We start from the raw sequence: 14,357 nt of genomic DNA, 5'->3' as shown, positions 1-14,357 counted from the left end.
TTATACTCAGAACTCATGCATATGTATGACCATTCAGATTTTAAAATGATTGGTCAATAGAAATGCTCTCATAGTGTGGTTTGAATTGATTGGCTGTTGTAAGATGCTAATGAATATTCATGGCTTATTCAAATTATAACAGGTAGGTGAGTTGGTATTTTTAAACTGTAACTGCTACCTGTGGACGTGATAGAATTCAAACCTCAAATGGATGCCCAAAGAAAGTTCTGTGGTTTTCAAAATGGAGTTTCAGACTCCATTTTGAGATATTGCAAAATGTTCCATATTCACGTTTACATGCATTGTGAATGGGTGAATTGACATATACAGGCTTAGAATAACATCAGTCCTGTATCTTACATACATTATACATGGTGATACATTGGATGTTGCATCTGCTTCCATTGGGTTACAATATTTAGCAGTTGGATGGTTACATATTTGTTACACAACTGTGAAGTTGTTACATTATTTCGCTATTCTGCTCTACAAAAGTTCCCCTCCCCCCACGTCTTCCCAGGGTCAGGCTCAGCTGAGCACCAGGTTCGGGGTCCTGCCACATGGCGGGAGGATGCGGGGGGCACTAATTTTTCCTTTGCCCCCGGGTGCATAACACCCTTGCTATGCCTCTGAACTTGTGAACAGAGGTGAAAGTAAATTAAAATTTCTTACAGGTACTGTCCTGTTGCAACCTATGTCCTTGCCAGCTCTCTAAATAGCTCCCTGCTGGCTTTTGCTGCAGCTCAGCCAGCTCTTGATGGAGCTGCTCATCTGCTTACTTTCACCTCTGCCTGTGAAAGAAGCATGGCAGGCATCTTGTCTGTCAGTAGTATTCAGTAGGACTCTGACTAGCCACCTTGGCATGCAAGTGACATATCAAAGCCATGACAGAGTGAAAAGAATTTCTCCACTATTGTTTTCAGCAGGGAACAATATGCAGAACAATGAGGAGAAAATAGTTTTATGGGCAGGCATTGGATTGGGACTCAGGAACTGAATACAAAACTAACTTTATAATGAACTTCCTTTGTGACCTTGTACAAATCATTTACTCATCTGTAATACACAGAATTGTATCCCTCTGCACACGTGCATGCACACGCACATTCTCCCAGCCTTTGCCAGGGCAATAGTTATATATGTTAAGTGTTTTAAGGCAGGGACTGTCTCTTGCTATGCATGTACACACCATGTGTAGCAGGACTTGGGTGGGGCTTACTCAATATTAAATATTTATGAAACCTATGGTTGGGCTTTACCAATAAGGCTGCATTTCTAGGTGAGTCTCCTATTCAGTATTGACTCTTGCAGAGACTGTAGACCAGATGCCACAGATAATAGGAATGTAAATGTTAACTGGTTAACCGGTCAGTGGTACTGTATTTCAGTTAATGATTAAACTCTGCTGCTGGCTCTGGGCCTATGGGATCTTGACAGCTGGGTCCCTAGGTGCACAGGGACTCTGGCAGCTGGGACCCCATGTAAAATGTGGGGGTGCTGTACCTCTAGTACCCTGCCTGTGTGTGAACTCTTTAACAGTTAACCATTTAACCAACAGTCACTTAATAAGTTACACAGTTACTTTTTAAAATATTATTTACACCCTTAACAAATAGGTTTGCTGATTAATTCCAGTAAAGAAATATTGGCAGTGAAAGACTACCAAAGAAACTTGTGTTCCAGTCTATGATGAAGATAATTTACTTAGCAGCCTCTATTGGTAACATATTTGTGGGGAAAAGACTTTGAGTTGATGCTGTGGTAAATGCAAATATGGATGAAGAAAGTGAGTGATCTCAGTGAGCTGCCTATTCCACGTACAGGAGACAGTGAAAGTTCTTGCAAACGTAGGCTTCATTAAATCTTCATAGAGCAGCATTCCCTTTGAGAGACATGTAAAATTCACTCTGCTGCTCTTGCTGTTCAGAAAATCATGTATTGGGTGTGATTGTGATGTTTGGGAGTCAGAAGGGAAGTTCTCTACAATATGAAAGATGCTATTCCAGCGTACTCCTATGTATTAGATGTCGTATACTATGTGGTTGTGGTTTATATTGTGATAACATATGTGCATCCAACCATGGATCCAGGATCCCTTTGTGCTAGGCATTGCCCAATTAGTAATTTGATTATTTATAAGTATCCTTCAAGTATGAAGGCATTAATAAAGAAACAAGGAAACAATAAAATACACAATTAATAATGAAACTACCTTAAGACTAGCTTTTAAAGAAAATTAACTTAATACTTGACCAAGCTACAATTGATACTCCAGTTTACCAGATGGAATTAAATGAAAGATTGCTTTATATTTGGGAAAATTGCCTCAAGCCTAAAAGGTGATTGTGAAGTCTAGGGTTGGACAAGTCCTGAGGGGATTGAAAATGCAAATAAAATCAGATAAACATAGTGGAACCACAGAATGAAGAACTTTACATGTAGAAGAGAATTTTGTAAACAGCACAAAATAAATAATCATTTAAACTCAGGATAGTAAATAGTGATATAACATAGTGCCTAGCAAAAAAGAGAACGTTACATATTCTATGGCATTTTGAACGGTCGTTGCAAGAAATCAGTAGAATCCATTAAGAAGAGCAGCTAAGACTTGCTACTGAAGTAGATGAATGAAAATGGAAATTATGTGTAGTCATACCAGTTAAAAGGAAGTTAAGTAGTATAGTATAAATATTCCTGTGCTCTTTCCTTTATCCTTACAGGTAGGTTGAGAGCAAAAATATTAGAACATCATTTATAGATGTCATCTTATCCTAAAAGCAGGGTCAATATCCATTGTTTTCACTATTTTACTTTAATCTGTGACTTTCCTCCCCACTATCAGCAGTTCTGTGTTTTAGATTAGCAGGGGATCTTTTTGCTCCATTCATGGCAGCAGTTAAACACTACGGCAAATGAATCCCTTCTGTATCTAAATGGACGTTAGTAGTTGTAGTGGGATGAATCTGGGATGCTGTGTTGTATGTTAGCCTATAAGTCGGCAATGCATTCTGTATCAGGGACAGTGAGGACTGGCATTATATAGCTGGTGTTAGAATTACAGGATAGCTGATCAACTTTAGTTCAACAATTCATAATCCATTTCTATATAATAATGAAGATATTAACTCTATTAAATACCAAAACAGAATTTTCTTTGTGAAAGGATTCTCCTTTCAGAGCCAAAGAAGGAAGACATGTTGTCTGTTATCCTTTATAATACTCATCTTCCAATTATGTATCTTCCTAATTTTTGTCTGATTATCACACATTTTTCAACTTCAAGATCCATTATAAGGTGTTCATGTTGTAAAGAATTAAATCCACTTTACACTGTGACTATATATCCACTAGCGCTAATGTAATCGCTAATGTAATCCAAGTTCTGTAGTAATGGCATTGTGAATTGCAATAAGAGTAAATGATACTATATATATATATATATATATATATATATATATATATATATATATATATATATATATATATAAATAAAAAATTGGGTGAGTTCTTGGTTCTGTATGTAAAATCTGGGTTTTATGTTGGTTTAGTTCTTGTGCAATCTTTTTTTTTTTTTTTTTTTTTTTTTAAATATGGAGTTAGTTTAAAAAAAATGAACCCTTGCAAAATACTAACTCCAGTTCCTGACTCCCATTAGCTTAACCCTTAAGACTGAGGCATTCCAACCATAGCTATGATGGGGCATTACAAGACAGGGTAGGGGAGAAGTTGTAGCCTGTGCCATCGAGAGCCGTAAAAGATAATAAGCAGTATCTTGAATCTCATTCTGAAGTAAAGCACAGTCAGTGTAAAGCACAGAATAGAAATGATTTGTGTACTCTGCAGTGGGGCTCTCGATTTTGTACATAGAGACAACATGTGTTTTTAAGCATCTTCATTCTCTACAGAGATTCTTGTCTCTTACAAAGAAATTTGAATATGCTTTTCCTCATTATTCGTGTGACAAGTTTCATGTAAAAATGAATTCCAGTTTTTAATTGTTTTAAATATCTATGCTTTAACATGTATGTTCTGTCGGGATGACATTAATGAAATATTGCAGAAATAATTCTTTGACATGCAGTTTGGTCTCCTAACTGATTTTAATTCAGCTTAAACCAAATCCAAAAGCTTTCACTTTTCATCTCTTACTGACATTTGTGGACTACAGGTTGCCCATTTGATTTGGATCAGTTCTGTCTTGAAGTTGTCGTTCATTTAAATTACCAGAGGCTGTCAACTATAGTAGTCTCTTTGTGCCATATGACAAGTAGGGTTCAATTAGTTTTTTTAAAAGCTCTTGCAGTGGTGAATAATAGGAATATTTTAAATTTCGCAGCTAGAAAATGTGAAGTACATCAAGCTATGATACACTGTATTAAGAAATGCTTTTGTTTTAAGCATAACTGTATGCTTATAATAGACCTATCTTGTGCAGTTCCTTCTTGTGGAGTGTTCGTTTTATATTCTGTTAAACTGATTATTGCTTAAAGGAAGCAGATTTTCATTTGAGCTGTTTTATTTATAAGGACATGTCTTGCAGGGAGCACTTGCACAATGATCACTAGGAATTGTACCTACTGCATTTAATATTTTTTATATCTACATTATGCTAGTGCTCCAAAATGTTCTGTAGTAGAACCGCAGATTTACACGTACCAGAGTTACAAATTGACTGGTCAACTACACACCTACTTTGGGACTGGAGTATGCAGTCAGCCAGCAGCAGAGAGAAAAAAAGACAAAAGCAAAACCAGCACAATACAGTTAACAAAAATTAGTAGTTCTGTGGCATCTTAAAGACTAACAAAAATTTATGTACGGTATCATGAGCTTTTGTTAGCAAAACCCACTTCATCTCAAGATCATCTCACCTGAAGAAATGGGTTTTGCCCACAAAAGATCATACTATCATACATATACCTGTATTTTTGTTAGTCTCTAAGGTGCCACAGAGCTATTCATATTTTTAAAAATGTTTTTAAAGTTACAGACTAATACGGCTATCCATTGAGACTTTTAGTACAATATCGTGTTAAACATAAACTACTAAAAAATACAAGGAAAGCTGAAAAAAGTGGTGAGGTAAGGAAACTGTTTCTGTGCTTGTTTTATTTAAATTAAGATGATTAAAAGCAAGCTTTTTCTTCTGATAGTGACATTTCAAAGCTGTGTTAAGTCAATGAGCAGTTGTAAACTTTTTTGAAAGTTTTGTTCTGAGTTATGATCCCATAAAAGTTATGAACAACCTCCATTCCTGCGGTGTTCATAACTCTGAGGTTTTAGTGAATATGCTTTTCAAATACAGCAGTGGATTCTGTTTGTTCTTACCCAAGGACTAGGTAAAAGGAAAACAGTAAATTAAAGGGGTCTGAGTAAACTGATAGGTGTGTTCTGGTCAGAACATTCTCAACAGAATGAAATTAGATAAAATATGCTATTTCATCAAATCCCAAAATGGTTTGCTCAGATTTATCTGTTTCAATAAAGTTTTGTCATGAAGATTTTTTTTTTTTGAAGGTGTGACTCACGGACTGTAACCTGGTGGTTAGGACCCTGGCCTGTAGGCTTTGTCCAAATCCCTGCTCAGTCTGATTACTGAGGAAACATGGAAGAAGAAAAACTCTGCTCTAAATAAGGCAGAGCAAGGACTCGGGCCTGGGTTTCCTACATCAGAGCCCTAACCATCATGCCATACAAACAAACACAGAAAAGCTTACATTTTGATCTCACAATTGACATTTCAACAACTGCGTTTTTGCAAAAACACATGAAAGGTCTTTTGTAGTAATGTGAAATGACTATATAATGTCAGTCTCAAAAGTTGCTGAGAAATGGAACTGTAGTCTTAGACAGCTTTTGTAATGTGTTTCTCTGGCTAGTTACAGGTCATTGCTTACTTTGTTACAGTAAGTTCCTTATAACTTTAACCACAGCAACCTTTAATTTCAGTGTCCTCTGTGCTTTCCCCTCCAAACATTGGATCCTTCCTTTGAATAAATGAATTCATGAGACAGATTAAATAAGTAGACGACAAACAGTAGAGCTATGAAAGAAGTGGGCCTTCAGGTGGGAATTAAATGAGGGTAGTGCTTTTTGGTTCCCCTCAGGGAATTCCATGTTTATGAATATTGTGGAATAAACACAGAGGTGGTTCAGGGTGAATAGGTATGGGAGAAAGCACAATGAAAAATTGTGCTAACATCCACATTCTGGTGGGTTTTTAACCTGCTTGCAGCTTGAGGCCAGTATCTGACTTGTCAGTTACTGGTAGCTGGAGAAGTCAGGAGGAAGGCAGTTCCTGCCTGTTTTTTTCTGTCTCCACAGCGGCAGCCAAATTCAACCAGACCTCCCTTCTGCAGAGTTCTTCTGACAAAAATCCCAAACTTTATTTCAAATTTCAGACTAACTTGAGTTTAAGAATTTGGTCATTTGAATTGGAGCTTTGTCCTAGAATTTTGGGAATTTTGTTTTTCCTCTTCAGTTCTGCTCCCTTCTGCAGCTGCTTAAGGAGCAAACGAGAATGAAAAAGATTGTGGAGGGGGCAGGGCGGGAGAGAATGGCCAGGATCTACATCTCCTGCTCCAATGCTGTTCAGGTATCTTAGTGAGGAGCTTGGCCTTTTCTGTAGGCAGAATGTAGAATTTTTTTCCCCTCAGCAGGTCATTCCAGGGTTGGCTTTTCTGACCTCCCTCCCCCTTTCCATAGGCAGAGAGAGGCAGGCAGGATTGGTGGAGCTTGTTCTGTTACCACACAGAACCACTACTCCTTTTCCATAAGGTGAATATCGCCTGTGTCCCTAGAGTCTGCAGCCACCTCCCTGGACTCTGGAATTCAGCCATTTCTGCACCTCTACTATCACGTGGAGCATACCTGGGGAGGAGGAGACAGTTGAGAGAGGTCAGAGATTATGGGCGCCAGAGAAAAGCAAGAAGCCATCCCCTCTGCTTCTATTGGATCTCCAGGCCAGATAGATTTTTTTTTTTCAGAGCATGCTTTGAAGCTGAGCTCAGAATGTTTGGTTTTAAAAAAAGAAAGCAGTAGGCTAATGTCGCCAGCTGTCGCTGTAGGTCACCATGCTCCACCAACTGGATTAATGTCCTCGGCTGCCAGTGAGGGTCACCAAGCACCACTGCTTCCTTGTACTTCTCCCAGCAGCTGGTTGTGGAGAGGGGAGAGCAACCCAGGCACAGGAGAACACATAGGAAATCAAGGGTCTCTCAGCCCATTGTTTATTGCTTTTGAGATCCCCCTCGGTGTTAGGTGGAAAAGGCCATAAACTTTTTGCTGTGCATTGATCAAAATCCAACTAGATAGCACTGTCAGAGATAGAGACAACAAGGCATCCTGTGGCACCTTCAAGACTAACAGATTTATTTGGGCATAAGCTTTTGTGGGTGTAAACCACTTTGTCAGATTCAAGCCATGAAATTTGATTTTTACTTTACTTACCCTGAGATCAAAGCTCCAGAGATTGTTCTCCCAGGGTTCGATTCAGCAGGTCTAGTAAATACGTGCTAAATCGACCACTAATGAAGCACTCATCAATAGTGGTGCTCCACTGGGGTCATGAGGAGTAAGGGAAAGGAGTAAGGTCTGTCATCCTCCTGCAGTGGGGATACCACAGAAGTTTGACTTAAGGTGTATCAACTCTACCTATGCTATTCTCATAGCTGGACTTGCATATTTTAGGTCAACTTTCTCCAATAGTCAATGGCGGACATAGGGCACGGCTAGCAGGGCGGTGGCCCCGCGCCAGCGGCAGGGTCAGACTGGCCTGGCAGGATACCGGGAATTTCCCGGTGGACCATCTGCCGAAGGGCCAGTTGGCGGCTGCTGGAGGAGGAGGGGGATTGTGACAGGGCGCTGCAGCCCCGCACTTTAAATTCCCCGTCGCTGGCCAGTACGGGCCCTGTGGGGCCGATGGAGGGCATGTGTGGTGTGCTGAAATGCTGCACAACAGGTGAGAGGGTAGATGCCTGGGTGTGGCATGACGTCACGGCCCGGGACTTTAAAACTGTGTGGCCCAGCGTTGCACCGCTCGGTTCAGCACGTGGTTTGGAGCCTGGGCCGGGGTCGCGGCCACCCTGCAAACCGGAAGGCAGAAGGTGGATGGCAGAGGAAGGAGCTTGTGCTGAGGGGAGGGAGGCAGGTCAGGAAAAGGAAAGGGAAGGTACCAAGGGACAGCATGGAGGAGAGACAAATGCCAGGGGGCCAAGTGGATACAATGAGGAACAGGGCAGGAGGGGAGGTGTCAGTGGGAGGAGAGACAGGGTGATGCTTGGAGAGGAGAGGGTAAAGGCAAGGGGGGGCTAAAGGGGAGAGGGAAAGGTGCTGGGAGAAGGCTTGAAAGGAGGGGTGGGCATGAGGAAGGTGGGGATGGAGCAAGATGTGTGAGGGCACAGTGGAATGGGGGCAGAGGGTGGTAAGGGTGTGAGCATCAGGGAAAAAGAGGGCAAAGGGCACAGGGGCAGTGAGGGAAGGGGGAGGCAACAGGAGGGTGCAGGGGTAAGGGAAGATGTAGGTGGCAGGGGATTCTGGGGATGAATCAGAATGGCAGACACCTGCAGGGGAGGGACCAGCACCAGAGGAAAGAGGCAGGGCAGGTGTGTAGAGGGAGGTGTTCGGAGAGGGGATAGAAGGGGTAGCTCACATGATTGGAGTGGGGCTCCTGGAGGAGTGGGCACAGGGGGGATGCCTTTTTTCTATTTTTTTTTCCAAAGGGGGGCCCCGTGAAATTGTGCTGCCCTGGGCTCCGCAAAACTCTCATCCGCCCTTGCCAATAGTGTAGACCTGGCCTAAGATGCCACAGGACTCTTCATTGTTTTGCAGATACAGATTAATATGACTACTCTCTGAGACTTATCAGAGATGGTTGTGGCCATTCTTATTGGTGACCAGGGACTCGACGCTTCCTACAAGGGGAGATTCTTTTTTAACCTGTGTGGTTGGAATGATTGTGTTGCATAATATACGATGATACTGAGTTGCAGCCATATGATATCAAGAATTAAGCAGTATAGTAAATTGTCAAGACTTCACGTGAAAATGAATGTTGTGGCTGATACGATGCCTTTGGAGGAGTTCCCTTGTTCTTCAAGATTTGTTAAAGGAGCATGTATGCCGGATCAGAAGCCTTACTCATAATGTCGGTTTATAACAATGAAACAACTTTAACCCTGATAATATAGCAATGTATTAAGAAAATGAATATGCTAGAGGAGAGTGCTCTTTGTGTGTCCCTCATGTATAGCTGTGATATCAACAAAGGGTGAAGCTTGAGACTATTGGATTTGCCCACAAGGATGAGGCTGAGGAACTACTATTTTATATGCTTAAATGTATTGAGAACCTAGGTTCTGACAAAAATAAATAAATAAAACAGAACTAGATTTTCATGGGCCATAAATCAGGCTGAAAGTCAATAACCTCAAAAATTAACGTAGATCATGTTTGAGACACAGCTTAAACTACTTTCTCTTTTTCAAAACACTGCTTTTGTTCTGTTTAATTATGAATTGCCTGGGCAGCATGGCACAAATAAACACATTTAGTTCACTCAGACCTTGAAAAGCACTTATATTTCAACTTGCAAATGTTTATTACAGGCTGAACCTCTTTAGTCCAGAACCTGTGGGACCTGACCAGTTCCGAACAAGAGAATTTTCTGGACCATGGGAGATCAGTATTGTCTAGTAGCCTTACCAACACTTCCACTGTTTACTGTGCTGTTAGAGGACATTTAGAGGTAAATTAAATAACAGCACAGAACACTGAGGTTGTATCTATGCTGCACTGTAACTCAAAATAAGATGCAGTTTGAGCTATGCAAATTGTGTATGTTATTTCAATGCTATTTTGAAATAGCTTATTTCGTCATTTAATTTCACAATAAAGAGCTATTACGAAACGTCCCTAACTCCTTGTAGAATGAGGTTTACGGGGATGTTGGAATAGCAAGCCTGAAATAACGGGCTTGCTGTGAAGATATGGGATAGCTATTTCAGGATACTCCGGTATCCTGAAATAGCATTGTAGTGTAGATGTAGCCTGAGAGCTAGGACTGGTGGCTGTAAACAAACTTTATGGGACCACGAGAAGCTTGGCCACACCCTTGAAAAATATACATCCACCTAACTAAAATCATTCTGGATGACAGATGTGTCTGGGTGAGAGAGTTTTGGATAAGAGCGCTTCAACCTGTACTTTTAGAATCATGTTGTGAAATGATTGTTTTCAGTTGTGAAGAGCACTCAGAACTTGTAACACTTCTCTCCTCCCCTCAACCCTCCCCCTGCAAACCTCTCCACCCACCCAAATGGACAGAAAAGAAAATCTTCCCTTCTAATTGATTTAAATCAATCCTCATTCTGTTTGAAGACAACCTTTGAAAATCCTTTTAAGATTTATTTTCTCTCCACTCATTAGTTATGTATTCCAGGCCAAGAAACTTCTTGCTTCTCTTAAACATGCAAGAGAAATCCCTAAATTTAAATTAATGGAGATTGCCTATCTCCTAGAACTGGAAAGGACCTTGAAAGGTCGAGTCCAGTCCCCTGCCTTCACAGCAGCACCAAGTACCATCCCTGACACATATTTGCCCCAAATTCCTAAATGGCCTCCATAAGGATTGGCCTCACAACCCTGGGTTTAGCAGGCCAATGCTCAAACCACTGAGCTATCTCTCTCCCTGCAACCTCTAGAGTCTAAAACAAAGAAAACAGAATTATATAGGAATCTCCTTTCCCGCACCTCTCCTCTTGCAAAGGTTCTAAACCACAATGATAGCCACATCGAGTCTCTGGCAATGAACTCAAAAAGTAAATGCATCCACCACCACCACCACCAGTTTGGAGGCAATCTGTTCTCTCATTAGGCTAATTTCTGTGTCCTTGTACCTTTGTGCAACTCCTATTGAAGTTTTTGTTCCTTATATTCACAGGAAGAATAAGGATCCAGGAACTAGATTTTCAAATCTATTTAGGCATCTAAAGATGCAGGTGCCTAGTGAGATTTATTTAAATCACCTAAAGAGGTTAGGCGCCTAACTCCAATTAATTTATAACTAATCTGTATCTTTAAATAAATAAATACTTTTGAAAATCTGGCCCTGGATGATTAACCCCAGCAAAGGGAAATTCTGAAACCAAGCCTTCCAGTATGTGTAGTCTGATATTTTTAAGGCTTGAACAAAGCATGAATAAGCAATTTCCCAAAGCAAGTAGACATACAGCATAGAAAACCGGTGAAGAAAATACTATCTGAAGTGTGTTAATTTGGCATTACTCTCTACATAAAACACAAGTAGCTAGAAATATGCTTTCATTGAGATGCACACAGAAACATTACACAAGTTGTTTGATATCAGAGGTCTATATCTGGGGCATCTCGTAAAAGTAAATCTTCAATATTTAGCTTAAAAGAATAATAAATGGCAAAAGGTAATATCTCCATTTGCCAAGACAAGTGTTATCACATATTCTACCATGTAAAAGCTCATATTTTGGTCCTGCATTGCTCACATTGAATATGAACTGTGTTCTTAGCCAAGTACTCAAAATGATCTTACCAAATAATCCTTTGAAATGTAGTTTATAAGATATTCTAGATGTGAAATTGCAGCTTTTCAGTCTTTTGAAACTTTACTTTAATGACATCGTGCCTCATCCAGTACAAAATGTGCAGTGTATAAGATTACTCTTCAGTCAATGCCTTATGTATAGGTGCAGTGTTTTTTGTTTAAAATAAGGCAGCAGTGTAGTTTTCAGTGATCTCAGCAAGTGTTTTTAAAGCTCTCAGGCTACGTCTACATTGGCAAGATTTTGCGCAAATACTTTTAACGCAAGAGTTTTTGTGTTAAAGTATTTGCGCAAGAGAGCATCTACACTGGCATGTGCTTTTGTGCAAAAGCATCCGTGCCAGTGTAGACGCTCTCTTGCGCATGAAATTAACATTGCCTGTTTACACTGGCCTCTTGCGCAAGAACAGTTGCGCAAGAGGGCTTATTCCTGAGCGGGAGCGTCAGAGTATTTGCGCAAGAAGCACTGATTTTTATACATTAGAATGTCAGTGTTCTTGCACAAGTACTCACAGCCAGTGTAGACAGGTGGCAAGGTTTTGCGCAAAAGCAGATGCTTTTGCACAAAATCTTGCCAATGTAGACACAGCCTCCGTGTTTACTCTTTACAAAGTTCTAAGTTTTGGCTTGAAGGAACAGCCTAGTATAATTTAAAGCCTCTGAAATCTCTTAACTCATAGGTAGACTTCGTGTTTCTTCAGCTTGGCTTCAGCTCTGTTGACTTAAGTGGCTCAGGATGAGGAGCAGAGCATTAAGTGCCCTCAACTCTCATTGTAGCGGTGCTCAATTCTCTCTGGATCAGGCTCTTTGGCATACATTTTTATTTACAGGAATTCAAATGGGCATTAAAATGATCTGCTATAGTAACTGACTTAGACGCCCTCTGTCCTCAGGACTGCCCAAGTGGCTGGCTGCAGAGCCGGTCCTGTAGCAGCTGGTGTGGATGTATTTGGGGCTTCCCAAACAGCTGTCCCCAGAGCCACCTGTTTGGGAGACCCTGGGGTCTGCCACACTGGCCACTGTAGAAGTCATGGAGGTCACAGGAAGTCATGGATTCTGTGACGAAAATGGAGCCTTATTATATAACCTACTTCACGTGCACACTGAAATTTTGATTTCTGAGATTCTGTAATAGCAGACTTTTTTTTTCTGTGCTACTTTGCATCATCACAAAGTCAAGATGGCAGCATCCTATTTCACTATCTCACTGTTTTTAACATATTTAATTTTCAGTTAACATCTTTTCTTTGTCAAATGGATCAATGCAGCTTTTGGACAAACTCTTAAAGTACACTTTATTTTTGTTATGACCACATGTTCCAGCTGGTATTTAAGGTGTGTCAGATTTATCTCTGCATTTCCTTTCATTTTTGTAGGTTCTTAATAAAAAAATGTTAGGTTAGAATAGACCTAGTTATTTATGTATGCATAGCATAGTTTGATATCTTTCCCCAGTCTAGAACAGAAGATTAGTGAATCACGTTCCATAGATTAATTTATGACCATATCCCACAGTGTAACTGTCATGCTCCTAGAATCTTTGAGTCCTAGAAACATAGGGCTGCAAGAGACATCAAAGTCATCAAGTCCAGCCCCCTGCATTAAGAGGACCAAATAAATATATATAATTCCTGATAGATGTTTTTCCAATCTGTTTTTAAAAACTCTTAATGATGGGGATCCCACAAACTTCCTTGGAAGCTTATTCATTACTATGAATTGATTTGTATACAGGTTGGACCTCCGTGATCCAGCTCCATTGGGACCTGACTGATCCTGAACAGGAGAATTTTCAGAATCAGGGGAGGTGTCCCTTGCCACTGGCCCTGAGCCAGCCAGCTGGACCCCTGCCTCTGGTTCCTTCTCCCCTGCTGGGCTGTCCACCTGCTGCCACCAGTCCCCCAGCCCCGGGCTATCATGGGCATCTGGGGTGCTCCAGTTCTGGGCCCCACGCTGTTACAGTTCCCTGGCCTGTGCTGCTGCAGGCAGCCAGGCTTCTCTGGTCCGTGGGCCTGTGCTGCTGCGGGTTGCTGGGATTCTCTAGCCCAAGGGTGGGGAATAACTTAAAAGTGGGCCATTTCAGAAATTTCTGAGATGGCCTGGAGCAGGGCCAGTAGACTTCTTGTGCTTCCCCTGACCCTGATTGGCCGGGGGGGGGGGGCAGAGAGCCTGAGAAGTCTACTTCTTTACTACTTGTCCTACCTCCAGTGGACTTGGAGAACAATTGATTACTGTCTCTCTTACAACAGCTCTTACCGTAACTGAAGCCCTTACCATTCCCCATCAGTGTTCTTTTCTCAAGACTAAATTTGCCTGGTGTTTTAACCCTTCCTCATAGGTCAGGTTTTCTAAATTTTTGTTGTTCTCTTCTGGGCTCTCCAATTCATTCAAATCTTTCTTGAAGTGTTGCATCCAGAACTGGACAGAACTTCAGTTCTGAAGCCCCACTAGCGTTAAGTAGTGCTCAATAATTACCTTCCATAACCTACATTCCAGTTAATACACCCCAGAATATTAGTCTTAGTCACAGGTACATCACATTGTTGACTTATTCCATTTGTGATACATTATAACCTCCAGATTTTTCTCAGCGGTATTTTTAAGGATGCAGAACTATCAGACATTTATTTCTGTTATCATTGTCTTATTGTCCTAGTGAGTATGCGCAGCACCATGGATGCAAGTGAAAGATGCTATATGAATTAACTTTTGAATAAGAGATTAAAACAAGATTATTTCTGTTCTCTTCTTTTGACTAGCCTGTTAGAAGTGTAATATGTCC

General features: G+C 40.9%; 1 protein-coding gene across 1 annotated transcript in view; it reads left to right on the top strand.

Moving 5' to 3' along the window:
- Positions 1-14,357, top strand: part of WWC2 (WW and C2 domain containing 2) — a 187,006-nt gene that overhangs the window by 23,627 nt on the left and 149,022 nt on the right. The window lies entirely within an intron of this gene.

The sequence above is a fragment of the Pelodiscus sinensis genome, chromosome 4, assembly GCF_052426305.1.
Source record: "Pelodiscus sinensis isolate ZL-2025 chromosome 4, ASM5242630v1, whole genome shotgun sequence".
Classification (NCBI taxonomy): Eukaryota; Metazoa; Chordata; order Testudines; family Trionychidae; genus Pelodiscus; species Pelodiscus sinensis.
Note: the sequence above shows the minus strand (reverse complement) of the source record. Positions and strands in the feature narration are given on the sequence as shown.